General features: G+C 44.4%; 14 non-coding genes across 14 annotated transcripts; all 14 read right to left on the reverse strand.

The window, feature by feature from the left end:
• Positions 1-4655: 4655 nt before the first annotated feature.
• trnaq-uug (transfer RNA glutamine (anticodon UUG)) lies at positions 4656-4727 on the reverse strand. Its single transcript has one exon. It is a non-coding gene; the product is annotated as a tRNA-Gln (tRNA).
• A 90-nt stretch (positions 4728-4817) lies between these two features.
• Positions 4818-4890, reverse strand: trnaf-gaa (transfer RNA phenylalanine (anticodon GAA)). Its single transcript has one exon. It is a non-coding gene; the product is annotated as a tRNA-Phe (tRNA).
• Positions 4891-5199: 309 nt separating this feature from the next.
• Positions 5200-5271, reverse strand: trnaq-uug (transfer RNA glutamine (anticodon UUG)). Its single transcript has one exon. It is a non-coding gene; the product is annotated as a tRNA-Gln (tRNA).
• A 214-nt stretch (positions 5272-5485) lies between these two features.
• On the reverse strand, positions 5486-5559 carry trnai-aau (transfer RNA isoleucine (anticodon AAU)). Its single transcript has one exon. It is a non-coding gene; the product is annotated as a tRNA-Ile (tRNA).
• An 88-nt stretch (positions 5560-5647) lies between these two features.
• trnap-agg (transfer RNA proline (anticodon AGG)) lies at positions 5648-5719 on the reverse strand. The gene has a single exon. It is a non-coding gene; the product is annotated as a tRNA-Pro (tRNA).
• A 2685-nt stretch (positions 5720-8404) lies between these two features.
• Positions 8405-8476, reverse strand: trnaq-uug (transfer RNA glutamine (anticodon UUG)). The gene has a single exon. It is a non-coding gene; the product is annotated as a tRNA-Gln (tRNA).
• A 472-nt stretch (positions 8477-8948) lies between these two features.
• Positions 8949-9020, reverse strand: trnaq-uug (transfer RNA glutamine (anticodon UUG)). The gene has a single exon. It is a non-coding gene; the product is annotated as a tRNA-Gln (tRNA).
• A 214-nt stretch (positions 9021-9234) lies between these two features.
• On the reverse strand, positions 9235-9308 carry trnai-aau (transfer RNA isoleucine (anticodon AAU)). Its single transcript has one exon. It is a non-coding gene; the product is annotated as a tRNA-Ile (tRNA).
• An 88-nt stretch (positions 9309-9396) lies between these two features.
• trnap-agg (transfer RNA proline (anticodon AGG)) lies at positions 9397-9468 on the reverse strand. Its single transcript has one exon. It is a non-coding gene; the product is annotated as a tRNA-Pro (tRNA).
• A 2685-nt stretch (positions 9469-12153) lies between these two features.
• trnaq-uug (transfer RNA glutamine (anticodon UUG)) lies at positions 12154-12225 on the reverse strand. The gene has a single exon. It is a non-coding gene; the product is annotated as a tRNA-Gln (tRNA).
• Positions 12226-12315: 90 nt separating this feature from the next.
• Positions 12316-12388, reverse strand: trnal-uaa (transfer RNA leucine (anticodon UAA)). The gene has a single exon. It is a non-coding gene; the product is annotated as a tRNA-Leu (tRNA).
• Positions 12389-12697: 309 nt separating this feature from the next.
• On the reverse strand, positions 12698-12769 carry trnaq-uug (transfer RNA glutamine (anticodon UUG)). Its single transcript has one exon. It is a non-coding gene; the product is annotated as a tRNA-Gln (tRNA).
• A 214-nt stretch (positions 12770-12983) lies between these two features.
• On the reverse strand, positions 12984-13057 carry trnai-aau (transfer RNA isoleucine (anticodon AAU)). Its single transcript has one exon. It is a non-coding gene; the product is annotated as a tRNA-Ile (tRNA).
• Positions 13058-13145: 88 nt separating this feature from the next.
• On the reverse strand, positions 13146-13217 carry trnap-agg (transfer RNA proline (anticodon AGG)). Its single transcript has one exon. It is a non-coding gene; the product is annotated as a tRNA-Pro (tRNA).
• Positions 13218-15475: the final 2258 nt, after the last annotated feature.

Here is a 15475-nt window from a genome sequence, read left to right on the forward strand (position 1 = left end):
GGATTCAGAGAGTTTCTCTGATAGACATTTGAATTAAAGTTGCTGTCATGATGAAAACATTTTACTGCACTCAGGGGCCTCCCCTGAGTCCGTAGCACCAAGTCCCATCCCATAATTCCACTGACCGCGAAACCACTATTTTTACAATGGAACAAATGGGTGGGTCAGGGGGCAATATGCTCTCTATCGCCCACTAGAGGTGTCCGAAAACCACCTATTCCGTGGCAAGTAGGTAAGGTTCTTTTTATTAAAACCATTATATTCTTGATTGCTAATTGTCTAAAGTGCTCATTTTTACAAAGTCAATGAAGTGTTCGACCCTTTAGCTACAAAGCTTTACATTTCGTTGCTATTTCAGTAACCTAAATTTTATAATAACAAGAAGGTGATTTTTCCTGGCCAGAAAATAGCTTGTTTGGAATTATAAGAAAGAGATAATTTTTGTTGAAAATTGATGTTAATATTATGGCCGTTTGCTGGACAAACAGATTGTTCGATAACTAAATTAATTCCATTTAAGGTTATCTCATATAATCAATCTGTAATAAGACTATTGATATATTAATGACGAACCATAACCCATTATGGTGATCATTCATATATACAATCGATCTATTTTCAGCTTCGATAATTTAACTGTAATGTGCAATATATTAATCATTCATGATTAATTATTAAATTCCCTATATATAATTTGAGCTAATTTAATGTAAGACTCATTGTCGCTACATCTGTGTTGTGAAATAAAATAATATGTCATTTAAAAAAGACTGTTTTGTTTTATTTGTAATTGTTTGTAAAATATTGTTTAAGATTTACATACCTTGAGGAAGTTGTTCCTCAGCTTGCGAGGCTACAGTTGCCATCTCCAGGTCATCTTCCTCCTCAAAAAAATCCGTAGCAGCAGAGTCTGTAAAATAACATAAAACACTAAGCACATGTCACCAACACACTTGTATGCGTTAAGTGATACTCACCACATGTAAAGAGCTGTCTCCGGGCTGCGGACTCAGACGCAGGTGGTACACGTGGTCCTGCAGCTGTTGAACACGTATTTTCGTTAGACATATATACTGCATAATATATACTGTAATGATTTTAAAGCTTGCAAATCACTTACAGGGTTTGGCTGGAGACAAAATCTTTTGTGCCAGCTGTGAAGCAGATAAATGCTTCCCCCGCGCCAACAGGGCCTTCACATTGGTCGCCAGCAGTGGCCTGTTCTTAGTGGCAGTAGGTGGAGGAGGAACAGACACAGTGGCAGTGGGCACAGCAGCAGTGAGGACAGATGCAGTGGGCACAGTGGTGGTGGGCACGTGGGCTGGAGCCTGCCTCTTCAGCACGTATGCTTTGAAAAGGGCCATATTGGTGTTAGGCCTGGCCTTTGCCTTCTTCAGGTAGGTGATGAGAGCCTGGGCCTCCTTGCTTGGGTCCTCATACACCTCCTTCATTGACCTACCCTTAAAATCCCCAAACTCCACCATCAGACATCCAGAGTCTCCTGTCCTCTCGGCCTCCTGCAGCATGGCCTGTTTTTTCTGATACACCTCCACAGCCTCGCCTACCTCCCTGATCTGCGAGGTGTATCTGAGGAACAGGTGTTTGTTGGCCGACAGCGGGTTGTCCCTCTCCTCCCCCAAAATGCTGCTGACCAGATAGCAGGCATACCCCAGTGAGTTCTCCAGCAGCCACAGGAACCTCTGACCCTGGTGTTTCCCAAACTGGATCTTGCAGTGAGCCAGAACCAGGTACTGGTCTCCAGGATTCCCTCCATTCTGCCTCACAAAGGCAGTGGCCTCAGCCAGGACCTCCTCCTTACACCTGGCCCTATCTGCCAACACGATCTCCCTCCTATTGGCCTCCTCAGTTGGCCCCATAAGGAGTCGACCCTCAGAGGTTCTTCGTAAAACCGGGTATGCATACATAATCTGAAAGGACACAGGCATAAACAGAACGTTACATAGCTGTCATATTCCAACTGAAAGTATTTTACTACAGCATTTGCTTTTTATGTAATAAATTATTATAATATTATAATAATTAATGATTATTATTATTATGAGCATAAGCATTATTGTTTTTTATACAACTGTGAATCACTTTGAATTGCCTTGTGTACAAATTGTAAATAGTGTGATGAACTTATTAATAAGAAAATAAATAACACTTCTTGGTACAATCTTGCTGGTATCATGCCCTGCTTAAATCGTTTTGTTTTGTTTAGCTTTTGTGGCAGAGATTACTAAGAAACACCAAATATAACATAAAGGCGTTTATGACAATTCATAATAATATGATCATCAAACAGATCTAAAACTTAAAATGGTATATCAAATCGTTTTGGTATATCTTTTATAACGTAGTTGAGAATCATTTGTTGAAACAAAAAAACACTTGTTTTTGCCTATTCATGTCTTTTTAAATATGTATAACATAGTATTTAAAAAGATAACATAAATATGTATACTGGTGTATAACATAGTATAGTATAACATATATGAATTAAACTTTTTTTTAAAGGTTTTAGTAAAATATCTTCTTGTGCTCAAAATAATGTAATGAATGACAAAAATGAGGATGGAGGAATCGAATGAAAGCTTTTTTATACATTGGAATACTTGATCACTCGAGCGTCACTTCATAGCGTCATCAGCAGCGCTCAAAGGATCTGCCCTCATGTTGTTGCAGTTTGTTTATTTAAGAAATTCATAATAAATAATAATAAAGCAAGATACCCTGTTGAAATATGTGTAATGTGTGGTTTATATAAACTGCAAAGGTAAAGTATACTTTAAAACAGATTGTGACCGATGTGAAGGGGGAGGAGAATGTATACGTGCGTCACGTTTAGTCAATAAAACCCTTCCGCATAGGATACAACTGTGTATCCTCGCTCATGACTCCTCTGAAAGCCTCCTCACTCCTCGAGGTGCAATTAGGGCAGTGTTTCCCAAACTTTTTTCAGTCGAGGCACCCTTTGAAAATTTAAAAAAAATTGTGGCACCCTACACTAGTGTTGTCACGATACTACTTTGATACTATACCTTGAAATATATTGATTTTCAATACCACAGGGAATAACTGCCGTATATAGGCCTACTGTCATATAGATATTTTTTAATATTATCAATTTTTTTGTCCATCCATTTAAAGTCTAGGAAATCATTAATTTCTTCTGCAGAGATGACTTTACATGATGACATATTTAATTAAGGCTTTTATTCATAATTCAGCAAAACATTGCTCAATTACCATTGCAAATCTCACCTAAATGTTTGCTCACTCAGTGTAGGCCTATTTGTGTTTTTATATTGGGATAATTTTGTTATAATTGCACAAGATAGCTTGTTTTTAATATATTTTATAATGTAATAATTTCACAGTTAATCTCCAAATTAATGTATAAACAACATAAAGACAGTATATTTTAAATAATTGTTTAATGGCATCTTTTTTATGAATGAAGCCCAGTATCACTGATACCAATACTGCTACTGATGTCAGGAAATACACAGAAATTGAATAAAGTTATCAAACACTTTACAGTCTTCACTGCATAAATAATAAATTAAATATAGATGAATCCTTATTAAAGCTACAAGCGTTCTTTAGTCAAGAGCAGTGAGTAATTTTCTCTGTTACCTGTTCTTTGATTCTGTTGTCACTGCTGCACTTGTTTATCTCACACGCGTCCCATCTTCTCACAACTCTAATTTAAGATTTTAACTAATTTAAGACTGCTCTCATGAGGATACTCAACAAAACGGACATTTTGTCATAACTGTGTGTTATTATTCGTTCAAGCACGAAAGAGAAGTCGATTCTGGCACGCGATGCGCGTCGTCCTGTGTCAGCAGGACATTCACAGACAGCGCGTTCTCTTTTGTCTTTTCGCGGTTGCATGGTTTAAAAGCATTTGCATGAATAAGAACGTGATTATATAATGTAAGGCTAGCCAAAGGATGACAGAAAAAACGGATGCTGCGTTAATTGTGTTTAAATCTTTTTTAACGCGCAAAACTGAAAAACATTAATCGCACGCGTTACCGTTGACAGCAGTACGGACATAACCGATGTGTTTGTGAATATGCGGCAAGACGGACGTTGTGACAATGGTTCGTGTGTATTTGACCGTAAGCGCAACAAGCCATGAAAAAGAGGCAGCTTTATGTGTGGACGCTGGGAATGAAGCACGAGAATGAAAGCATGAGGAACCCCCGCAATTCAACGAACGCGGAAAACTTATGAGTTGCATTTTTTATTATAAATTTGTGTGCATTATTTGTTGTTATTAGACGATGCGAGAATGATGATACATTTATTTATTTTTTTTTACACATTTTAGCAATTTAAAAATGTTTAATGGAGTTTTTACACGGCACCCCTGCTCTCGCCAGAAGGCACCCCAGGGTGCCGCGGCACCCCGTTTGGGAAACGCTGAATTAGAGAATTGAGATGTCCTTCAAGATGGCTGAGCTCGATCGGTTTCCGGGTCATAGGATGGAGGACAGAGGAACGAGGAGACGAGGAGGGATATTGAGAAGCACCCTATGTTTCCCCAATTCCGACTCGGTTTGAGAGTGCCAATTTCACCGCCACGTCAGCAATTGCGCATCACCTCTGTTTTTTCCCTCCCTTCCGCGAAGAACCTAAAAAGGTTCTACCGAGATTTGAACTCGGATCGCTGGATTCAAAGCCCAGAGTGCTAACCATTACACCATGGAACCAACACACCCTCCGAGCTGTTTGTCTGAGAGGGAGATAGCGATGAGGCTAGGTGGAATCAGGTAGCCTAAAGGAGGCGAGCGTGGTTCCTCTGCCGAAACCCGAGATTGAACCAGGGACCTTTAGATCTTCAGTCTAACACTCTCCCAACTGAGCTATTTCGGCCAGGTACTTGTGCTGTTTAGCCTGGCAAATGAAGGTCCCACCGAGATTTGAATTCGGATCACTGGATTCAGAGCCCAGAGTGCTAACCCTTACACCATGGAACCTCGGCGTGTGTCAACTTTTCCCATGAGGTGCAGAGATTTAAGTCATTCAGTCCAGAACCCCGATAGCAAGGAGCGAAAGAAGCCTTTGCTTTTTAAGCCCATGTTTCCCCAATTCCGACTCGGTTTGAGAGTGCCAATTTCACCGCCACGTCAGCAGTTGCGCATCACCTCTGTTTTTCCCCTCCCTTCCGCAAAGATCCTAAAAAGGTTCCACCGAGATTTGAACTCGGATCGCTGGATTCAAAGCCCAGAGTGCTAACCATTACACCATGGAACCAACACACCCTGCTAACTGGCTGTCTGAGAGGTGGAATCAGGTAGACTAAAAGAGGGGGAGGTTGTTCCTCTGCCGAAACCCGTCTAACGCTCTAACGCTCTCCCAACTGAGCTACTTCGGCCAGGTACTTGTGCGGTTTGGCCAGCATGTATGTATGGGAGACCGCCCGTCATTTTCGAGAAGAGCAGAGCGAAGGTCTCAGAGAGAAAATGATTGGCCCGTACGGGGATCGAACTCGCAGCATTGGCGTTATTAGGGCCAAGCTCTAACCAACTGAGCTAACCAGCCTCTCTCTGGCACATTTTATCCCCAATTGCTCAGAAATATCCTGGTTGCCCTAATAAGGCTGAAGAGATTAAAAGCAAAGCCGAATAATGGGCTCGTCCGGGATTTGAACCCGGGACCTCTCGCACCCTAAGCGAGAATCATACCCCTAGACCAACGAGCCGAAACATACATCCTCCCTGCTGCTGTCGGGCCGAAAACATTTCAGCTTCCATGGCTTAAAGCGCAATTTTTTGATTAAATCAACAATTAAAAGGTAGCCAGTGCAAAGTTTCCAGCACAGAGGAAATGCGGCCTCTTTTTTTGTGGTCATTGGAAATCACGCTGCAGGACCTGCACACGAATAATGAGAAGCTTACTTACAGGAGCCTGGTCTGCAACACTGGACCCAGTTGATGTTGCAGGAGCAGAGGCAGCACTTGGCTGGACAGAAGGCTGTGGAGGAGACTGCAGAGGAGGCTGAGCAGGGCGCAGAGGAGGAGACTGCAGAGGAGGCTGGGCAGGGCGCAGAGGAGGAGACTGCAGAGGAGGCTGGGCAGGGCGCAGAGGAGGAGACTGCAGAGGAGGCTGGGCAGGGTGCAGAGGAGGAGACTGCAGAGGAGGCTGGGCAGGGCGCTGCAGTCCTGTGGGTGGCTGTAGTGAGGATGGTCCTGGTGCAGAGGGACAGGGGTTGAAAGCCTTGCTGGAAAGATGGGAGTTGCTCTTTCCAGTGGACAGGAAGCTCTGCAGGCGACTGGGACACCTGGCCAGGGGTCCACAATGCTGGAGGAGCAGGATAAGGGGCAGGAGCACGGGCAGTAGCACGAGCCGGGGCAGGAGCAGGGCCTCTCGAGCCTGCAGTGGCTGGAGAAAAAAGAAAAAACTTACCCACTTACAGGGTTTGGCTGGAGACAAAATCTTTTGTGTGTCTCTTTTTAGTGGCAGTAGGTGGAGGAGGAACAGACATAGTGGCAGTGGGCACAGCAGAAGTGAGGACAGATGCAGTGGGCACAGTGGTGGTGGGCACGTGGGCTAGAGCCTGCCTCTTCAGCACGTATGCTTTGAAAAGGGCCATATTGGTGTTAGGCCTGGCCTTTCCCTTCTTCAGGTAGGTGATGAGAGCCTGGGCCTCCTTGCTTGGGTCCTCATACACCTCCTTCATTGACCTACCCTTAAAATCCCCAAACTCCACCATCAGACATCCAGAGTCTCCTGTCCTCTGGGCCTCCTGCAGCATCGCCTGTTTTTTTCTGATACACCTCTACAGCCTCGCCTACCTCCCTGATCTGCGAGGTGTATCTGAGGAACAGGTGTTTGTTGTCCGACAGCGGGTTGTCCCTCTCCTCCTCCCCCAAAATGCTGCTGACCAGATAGCAGGCATACCCCAGTGAGTTCTCCAGCAGCCACAGGAACCTCTGACCCTGGTGTTTCCCAAACTGGATCTTGCAGTGAGCCAGAACCAGGAACTGGTCTCCAGGATTCCCTCCATTCTGCCTCAAAAAGGCAGTGGCCTCAGCCAGGACCTCCTCCTTACACCTGGCCCTCCCTGCCAACACGATCTTCCTCCTATTGGCCTCCTCAGTTGGCCCCATAAGGAGTCGACCCTCAGAGGTTCTTCGTAAAACCGGGTATGCATACATAATCTGAAAGGACACAGGCATAAACAGAACGTTACATAGCTGTCATATTCCAACTGAAAGTATTTTACTACATCATTTGTTTTTTATGTAATTAATTATTATAATATTATAATAATTAATGAATATTATTATTATTATTATGAGCATAAGCATTATTGTTTTTTATACAACTGTGAATCACTTTGAATTGCCTTGTGTACAAATTGTAAATAGTGTGATGAACTTATTAATAAGAAAATAAATAACACTTCTTGGTACAATCTTGCTGGTATCATGCCATGCTTAAATCGTTTTGTTTTGTTTAGCTTTTGTGGCAGAGATTACTAAGAAAACCCAAATATAACATAAAGGCGTTTATGCCAATTCATAATAATATGATCATCAAACAGATCTAAAACTTAAAATGGTATATCAAATCGTTTTGGTATTTCTTTTATAACATAGTTGAGAATCATTTGTTGAAACAAAAAAACACTTGTTTTTGCCTATTCATGTCTTTTTAAATATGTATAACATAGAATTTAAAAAGATAACATAAATATGTATACTGGTGTATAACATAGTATAGTATAACATATATGAATTAAACTTTTTTTTAAAGGTTTTAGTAAAATATCTTCTTGTGCTCAAAATAATGTAATGAATGACAAAAATGAGGATGGAGGAATCGAATGAAAGCTTTTTTATACATTGGAATACTTGATCACTCGAGCGTCACTTCATAGCGTCATCAGCAGCGCTCAAAAGATCTGCCCTCATGTTGTTGCAGTTTGTTTATTTAAGAAATTCATAATAAATAATAATAAAGCAAGATACCCTGTTGAAATATGTGTAATGTGTGGTTTATATAAACTGCAAAGGTAAAGTATACTTTAAAACAGATTGTGACCGATGTGAAGGGCGAGGAGAATGTATACGTGCGTCACGTTTAGTCAATAAAACACTTCCGCATAGGATACAACTGTGTATCCTCGCTCATGACTCCTCTGAAAATCTCCTCACTCCTCGAGGTGCAATTAGAGAATTGAGATGTCCTTCAAGATGGCTGAAATCGATCGGTTTCCGGGTCATAGGATGGAGGACAGAGGAACGAGGAGACGAGGAGGGATATTGAGAAGCACCCTATGTTTCCCCAATTCCGACTCGGTTTGAGAGTACCAATTTCACCGCCACGTCAGCAGTTGCGCATCACCTCTGTTTTTTCCCTCCCTTCCGCGAAGAACCTAAAAAGGTTCTACCGAGATTTGAACTCGGATCGCTGGATTCAAAGCCCAGAGTGCTAACCATTACACCATGGAACCAACACACCCTCCCAGCTGTCTGTCTGAGAGGCAGATAGCGATGAGGCTAGGTGGAGTCAGGTAGCCTAAAGGAGGCGGGTGTGGTTCCTCTGCCGAAACCTGAGATTGAACCAGAGACCTTTAGATCTTCAGTCTAACACTCTCCCAACTGAGCTATTTCGACCAGGTACTTGTGCTGTTTAGCCTGGCAAATGAAGGTCTCACCGAGATTTGAATTCGGATCACTGGATTCAGAGCCCAGAGTGCTAACCCTTACACAATGGAACCTCGGCGTGTGTCAACTTTTCCCATGAGGTGCAGAGATTTAAGTCATTCAGTCCAGAACCGCGATAGCAAGGAGCAAAATAAGACTTTGCTTTTTAAGCCCATGTTTCCCCAATTCCGACTCGGTTTGAGAGTGCCAATTTCACCGCCACGTCAGCAGTTGCGCATCACCTCTGTTTTTCCCCTCCCTTCCGCAAAGATCCTAAAAAGGTTCCCCCGAGATTTGAACTCGGATCGCTGGATTCAAAGCCCAGAGTGCTAACCATTACACCATGGAACCAACACACCCTGCTAACTGGCTGTCTGAGAGGTGGAATCAGGTAGACTAAAAGAGGGGGAGGTTGTTCCTCTGCCGAAACCCGTCTAACGCTCTAACGCTCTCCCAACTGAGCTACTTCGGCCAGGTACTTGTGCGGTTTGGCCAGCATGTATGTATGGGAGACCGCCCGTCATTTTCGAGAAGAGCAGAGCGAAGGTCTCAGAGAGAAAATGATTGGCCCGTACGGGGATCGAACTCGCAGCATTGGCGTTATTAGCGCCACGCTCTAACCAACTGAGCTAACCAGCCTCTCTCTGGCACATTTTATCCCCAATTGCTCAGAAATATCCTGGTTGCCCTAATAAGGCTGAAGAGATTAAAAGCAAAGCCGAATAATGGGCTCGTCCGGGATTTGAACCCGGGACCTCTCGCACCCTAAGCGAGAATCATACCCCTAGACCAACGAGCCGAAACATACATCCTCCCTGCTGCTGTCAGGCCGAAAACATTTCAGCTTCCATGGCTTAAAGCGCAATTTTTTGATTAAATCAACAATTAAAAGGTAGCCAGTGCAAAGTTTCCAGCACAGAGGAAATGCGGCCTCTTTTTTTGTGGTCATTGGAAATCACGCTGCAGGACCTGCACACGAATAATGAGAAGCTTACTTACAGGAGCCTGGTCTGCAACACTGGACCCAGTTGATGTTGCAGGAGCAGAGGCAGCACTTGGCTGGACAGAAGGCTGTGGAGGAGACTGCAGAGGAGGCTGAGCAGGGCGCAGAGGAGGAGACTGCAGAGGAGGCTGGGCAGGGCGCAGAGGAGGAGACTGCAGAGGAGGCTGGGCAGGGCGCAGAGGAGGAGACTGCAGAGGAGGCTGGGCAGGGTGCAGAGGAGGAGACTGCAGAGGAGGCTGGGCAGGGCGCTGCAGTCCTGTGGGTGGCTGTAGTGAGGATGGTCCTGGTGCAGAGGGACAGGGGTTGAAAGCCTTGCTGGAAAGATGGGAGTTGCTCTTTCCAGTGGACAGGAAGCTCTGCAGGCGACTGGGACACCTGGCCAGGGGTCCACAATGCTGGAGGAGCAGGTTAAGGGGCAGGAGCACGGGCAGTAGCACGAGCCGGGGCAGGAGCAGGGCCTCTCGAGCCTGCAGTGGCTGGAGAAAAAAGAAAAAACTTACCCACTTACAGGGTTTGGCTGGAGACAAAATCTTTTGTGTGTCTCTTTTTAGTGGCAGTAGGTGGAGGAGGAACAGACATAGTGGCAGTGGGCACAGCAGAAGTGAGGACAGATGCAGTGGGCACAGTGGTGGTGGGCACGTGGGCTAGAGCCTGCCTCTTCAGCACGTATGCTTTGAAAAGGGCCATATTGGTGTTAGGCCTGGCCTTTCCCTTCTTCAGGTAGGTGATGAGAGCCTGGGCCTCCTTGCTTGGGTCCTCATACACCTCCTTCATTGACCTACCCTTAAAATCCCCAAACTCCACCATCAGACATCCAGAGTCTCCTGTCCTCTGGGCCTCCTGCAGCATGGCCTGTTTTTTTCTGATACACCTCTACAGCCTCGCCTACCTCCCTGATCTGCGAGGTGTATCTGAGGAACAGGTGTTTGTTGTCCGACAGCGGGTTGTCCCTCTCCTCCTCCCCCAAAATGCTGCTGACCAGATAGCAGGCATACCCCAGTGAGTTCTCCAGCAGCCACAGGAACCTCTGACCCTGGTGTTTCCCAAACTGGATCTTGCAGTGAGCCAGAACCAGGAACTGGTCTCCAGGATTCCCTCCATTCTGCCTCAAAAAGGCAGTGGCCTCAGCCAGGACCTCCTCCTTACACCTGGCCCTCCCTGCCAACACGATCTTCCTCCTATTGGCCTCCTCAGTTGGCCCCATAAGGAGTCGACCCTCAGAGGTTCTTCGTAAAACCGGGTATGCATACATAATCTGAAAGGACACAGGCATAAACAGAACGTTACATAGCTGTCATATTCCAACTGAAAGTATTTTACTACATCATTTGTTTTTTATGTAATTAATTATTATAATATTATAATAATTAATGAATATTATTATTATTATTATGAGCATAAGCATTATTGTTTTTTATACAACTGTGAATCACTTTGAATTGCCTTGTGTACAAATTGTAAATAGTGTGATGAACTTATTAATAAGAAAATAAATAACACTTCTTGGTACAATCTTGCTGGTATCATGCCATGCTTAAATCGTTTTGTTTTGTTTAGCTTTTGTGGCAGAGATTACTAAGAAAACCCAGATATAACATAAAGGCGTTTATGCCAATTCATAATAATATGATCATCAAACAGATCTAAAACTTAAAATGGTATATCAAATCGTTTTGGTATTTCTTTTATAACATAGTTGAGAATCATTTGTTGAAACAAAAAAACACTTGTTTTTGCCTATTCATGTCTTTTTAAATATGTATAACATAGAATTTAAAAAGATAACATAAATATGTATACTGGTGTATAACATAGTATAGTATAACATATATGAATTAAACTTTTTTTTAAAGGTTTTAGTAAAATATCTTCTTGTGCTCAAAATAATGTAATGAATGACAAAAATGAGGATGGAGGAATCGAATGAAAGCTTTTTTATACATTGGAATACTTGATCACTCGAGCGTCACTTCATAGCGTCATCAGCAGCGCTCAAAAGATCTGCCCTCATGTTGTTGCAGTTTGTTTATTTAAGAAATTCATAATAAATAATAATAAAGCAAGATACCCTGTTGAAATATGTGTAATGTGTGGTTTATATAAACTGCAAAGGTAAAGTATACTTTAAAACAGATTGTGACCGATGTGAAGGGCGAGGAGAATGTATACGTGCGTCACGTTTAGTCAATAAAACACTTCCGCATAGGATACAACTGTGTATCCTCGCTCATGACTCCTCTGAAAATCTCCTGACTCCTCGAGGTGCAATTAGAGAATTGAGATGTCCTTCAAGATGGCTGAGCTCGATCGGTTTCCGGGTCATAGGATGGAGGACAGAGGAACGAGGAGACGAGGAGGGATATTGAGAAGCACCCTATGTTTCCCCAATTCCGACTCGGTTTGAGAGTGCCAATTTCACCGCCACGTCAGCAGTTGCGCATCACCTCTGTTTTTTCCCTCCCTTCCGCGAAGAACCTAAAAAGGTTCTACCGAGATTTGAACTCGGATCGCTGGATTCAAAGCCCAGAATGCTAACCATTACACCATGGAACCAACACACCCTCCCAGCTGTCTGTCTGAGAGGCAGATAGCGATGAGGCTAGGTGGAGTCAGGTAGCCTAAAGGAGGCGGGCGTGGTTCCTCTGCCGAAACCCGAGATTGAACCAGAGACCTTTAGATCTTAAGTCTAACACTCTCCCAACTGAGCTATTTCGACCAGGTACTTGTGCTGTTTAGCCTGGCAAATGAAGGTCTCACCGAGATTTGAATTCGGATCACTGGATTCAGAGCCCAGAGTGCTAACCCTTACACAATGGAACCTCGGCGTGTGTCAACTTTTCCCATGAGGTGCAGAGATTTAAGTCATTCAGTCCAGAACCGCGATAGCAAGGAGCAAAATAAGCCTTTGCTTTTTAAGCCCATGTTTCCCCAATTCCGACTCGGTTTGAGAGTGCCAATTTCAACGCCACCTCAGCAGTTGCGCATCACCTCTGTTTTTCCCCTCCCTTCCGCAAAGATCCTAAAAAGGTTCCACCGAGATTTGAACTCGGATCGCTGGATTCAAAGCCCAGAGTGCTAACCATTACACCATGGAACCAACACACCCTGCTAACTGGCTGTCTGAGAGGTGGAATCAGGTAGACTAAAAGAGGGGGAGGTTGTTCCTCTGCCGAAACCCGTCTAACGCTCTAACGCTCTCCCAACTGAGCTACTTCGGCCAGGTACTTGTGCGGTTTGGCCAGCATGTATGTATGGGAGACCGCCCGTCATTTTCGAGAAGAGCAGAGCGAAGGTCTCAGAGAGAAAATGATTGGCCCGTACGGGGATCGAACTCGCAGCATTGGCGTTATTAGGGCCACGCTCTAACCAACTGAGCTAACCAGCCTCTCTCTGGCACATTTTATCCCCAATTGCTCAGAAATATCCTGGTTGCCCTAATAAGGCTGAAGAGATTAAAAGCAAAGCCGAATAATGGGCTCGTCCGGGATTTGAACCCGGGACCTCTCGCACCCTAAGCGAGAATCATACCCCTAGACCAACGAGCCGAAACATACATCCTCCCTGCTGCTGTCGGGCCGAAAACATTTCAGCTTCCATGGCTTAAAGCGCAATTTTTTGATTAAATCAACAATTAAAAGGTAGCCAGTGCAAAGTTTCCAGCACAGAGGAAATGCGGCCTCTTTTTTTGTGGTCATTGGAAATCACGCTGCAGGACCTGCACACGAATAATGAGAAGCTTACTTACAGGAGCCTGGTCTGCAACACTGGACCCAGTTGATGTTGCAGGAGCAGAGGCAGCACTTGGCTGGACAGAAGGCTGTGGAGGAGACTGCAGAGGAGGCTGAGCAGGGCGCAGAGGAGGAGACTGCAGAGGAGGCTGGGCAGGGCGCAGAGGAGGAGACTGCAGAGGAGGCTGGGCAGGGCGCAGAGGAGGAGACTGCAGAGGAGGCTGGGCAGGGTGCAGAGGAGGAGACTGCAGAGGAGGCTGGGCAGGGCGCTGCAGTCCTGTGGGTGGCTGTAGTGAGGATGGTCCTGGTGCAGAGGGACAGGGGTTGAAAGCCTTGCTGGAAAGATGGGAGTTGCTCTTTCCAGTGGACAGGAAGCTCTGCAGGCGACTGGGACACCTGGCCAGGGGTCCACAATGCTGGAGGAGCAGGTTAAGGGGCAGGAGCACGGGCAGTAGCACGAGCCGGGGCAGGAGCAGGGCCTCTCGAGCCTGCAGTGGCTGGAGAAAAAAGAAAAAACTTACCCACTTACAGGGTTTGGCTGGAGACAAAATCTTTTGTGTGTCTCTTTTTAGTGGCAGTAGGTGGAGGAGGAACAGACATAGTGGCAGTGGGCACAGCAGAAGTGAGGACAGATGCAGTGGGCACAGTGGTGGTGGGCACGTGGGCTAGAGCCTGCCTCTTCAGCACGTATGCTTTGAAAAGGGCCATATTGGTGTTAGGCCTGGCCTTTCCCTTCTTCAGGTAGGTGATGAGAGCCTGGGCCTCCTTGCTTGGGTCCTCATACACCTCCTTCATTGACCTACCCTTAAAATCCCCAAACTCCACCATCAGACATCCAGAGTCTCCTGTCCTCTGGGCCTCCTGCAGCATGGCCTGTTTTTTTCTGATACACCTATACAGCCTCGCCTGCCTCCCTGATCTGCGAGGTGTATCTGAGGAACAGGTGTTTGTTGTCCGACAGCGGGTTGTCCCTCTCCTCCTCCCCCAAAATGCTGCTGACCAGATAGCAGGCATACCCCAGTGAGTTCTCCAGCAGCCACAGGAACCTCTGACCCTGGTGTTTCCCAAACTGGATCTTGCAGTGAGCCAGAACCAGGAACTGGTCTCCAGGATTCCCTCCATTCTGCCTCAAAAAGGCAGTGGCCTCAGCCAGGACCTCCTCCTTACACCTGGCCCTCCCTGCCAACACGATCTTCCTCCTATTGGCCTCCTCAGTTGGCCCCATAAGGAGTCGACCCTCAGAGGTTCTTCGTAAAACCGGGTATGCATACATAATCTGAAAGGACACAGGCATAAACAGAACGTTACATAGCTGTCATATTCCAACTGAAAGTATTTTACTACATCATTTGTTTTTTATGTAATTAATTATTATAATATTATAATAATTAATGAATATTATTATTATTATTATGAGCATAAGCATTATTGTTTTTTATACAACTGTGAATCACTTTGAATTGCCTTGTGTACAAATTGTAAATAGTGTGATGAACTTATTAATAAGAAAATAAATAACACTTCTTGGTACAATCTTGCTGGTATCATGCCATGCTTAAATCGTTTTGTTTTGTTTAGCTTTTGTGGCAGAGATTACTAAGAAAACCCAGATATAACATAAAGGCGTTTATGCCAATTCATAATAATATGATCATCAAACAGATCTAAAACTTAAAATGGTATATCAAATCGTTTTGGTATTTCTTTTATAACATAGTTGAGAATCATTTGTTGAAACAAAAAAACACTTGTTTTTGCCTATTCATGTCTTTTTAAATATGTATAACATAGAATTTAAAAAGATAACATAAATATGTATACTGGTGTATAACATAGTATAGTATAACATATATGAATTAAACTTTTTTTTAAAGGTTTTAGTAAAATATCTTCTTGTGCTCAAAATAATGTAATGAATGACAAAAATGAGGATGGAGGAATCGAATGAAAGCTTTTTTATACATTGGAATACTTGATCACTCGAGCGTCACTTCATAGCTTCATCAGCAGCGCTCAAAAGATCTGCCCTCATGTTGTTGCAGTTTGTTTATTTAAGAAATTCATAATAAATAATA

Source organism: Siphateles boraxobius, unplaced genomic scaffold (assembly GCF_051911475.1).
Source record: "Siphateles boraxobius isolate OS27281-9 unplaced genomic scaffold, OSU_SipBor_1 269, whole genome shotgun sequence".
Lineage (NCBI taxonomy): Eukaryota > Metazoa > Chordata > Actinopteri > Cypriniformes > Leuciscidae > Siphateles > Siphateles boraxobius.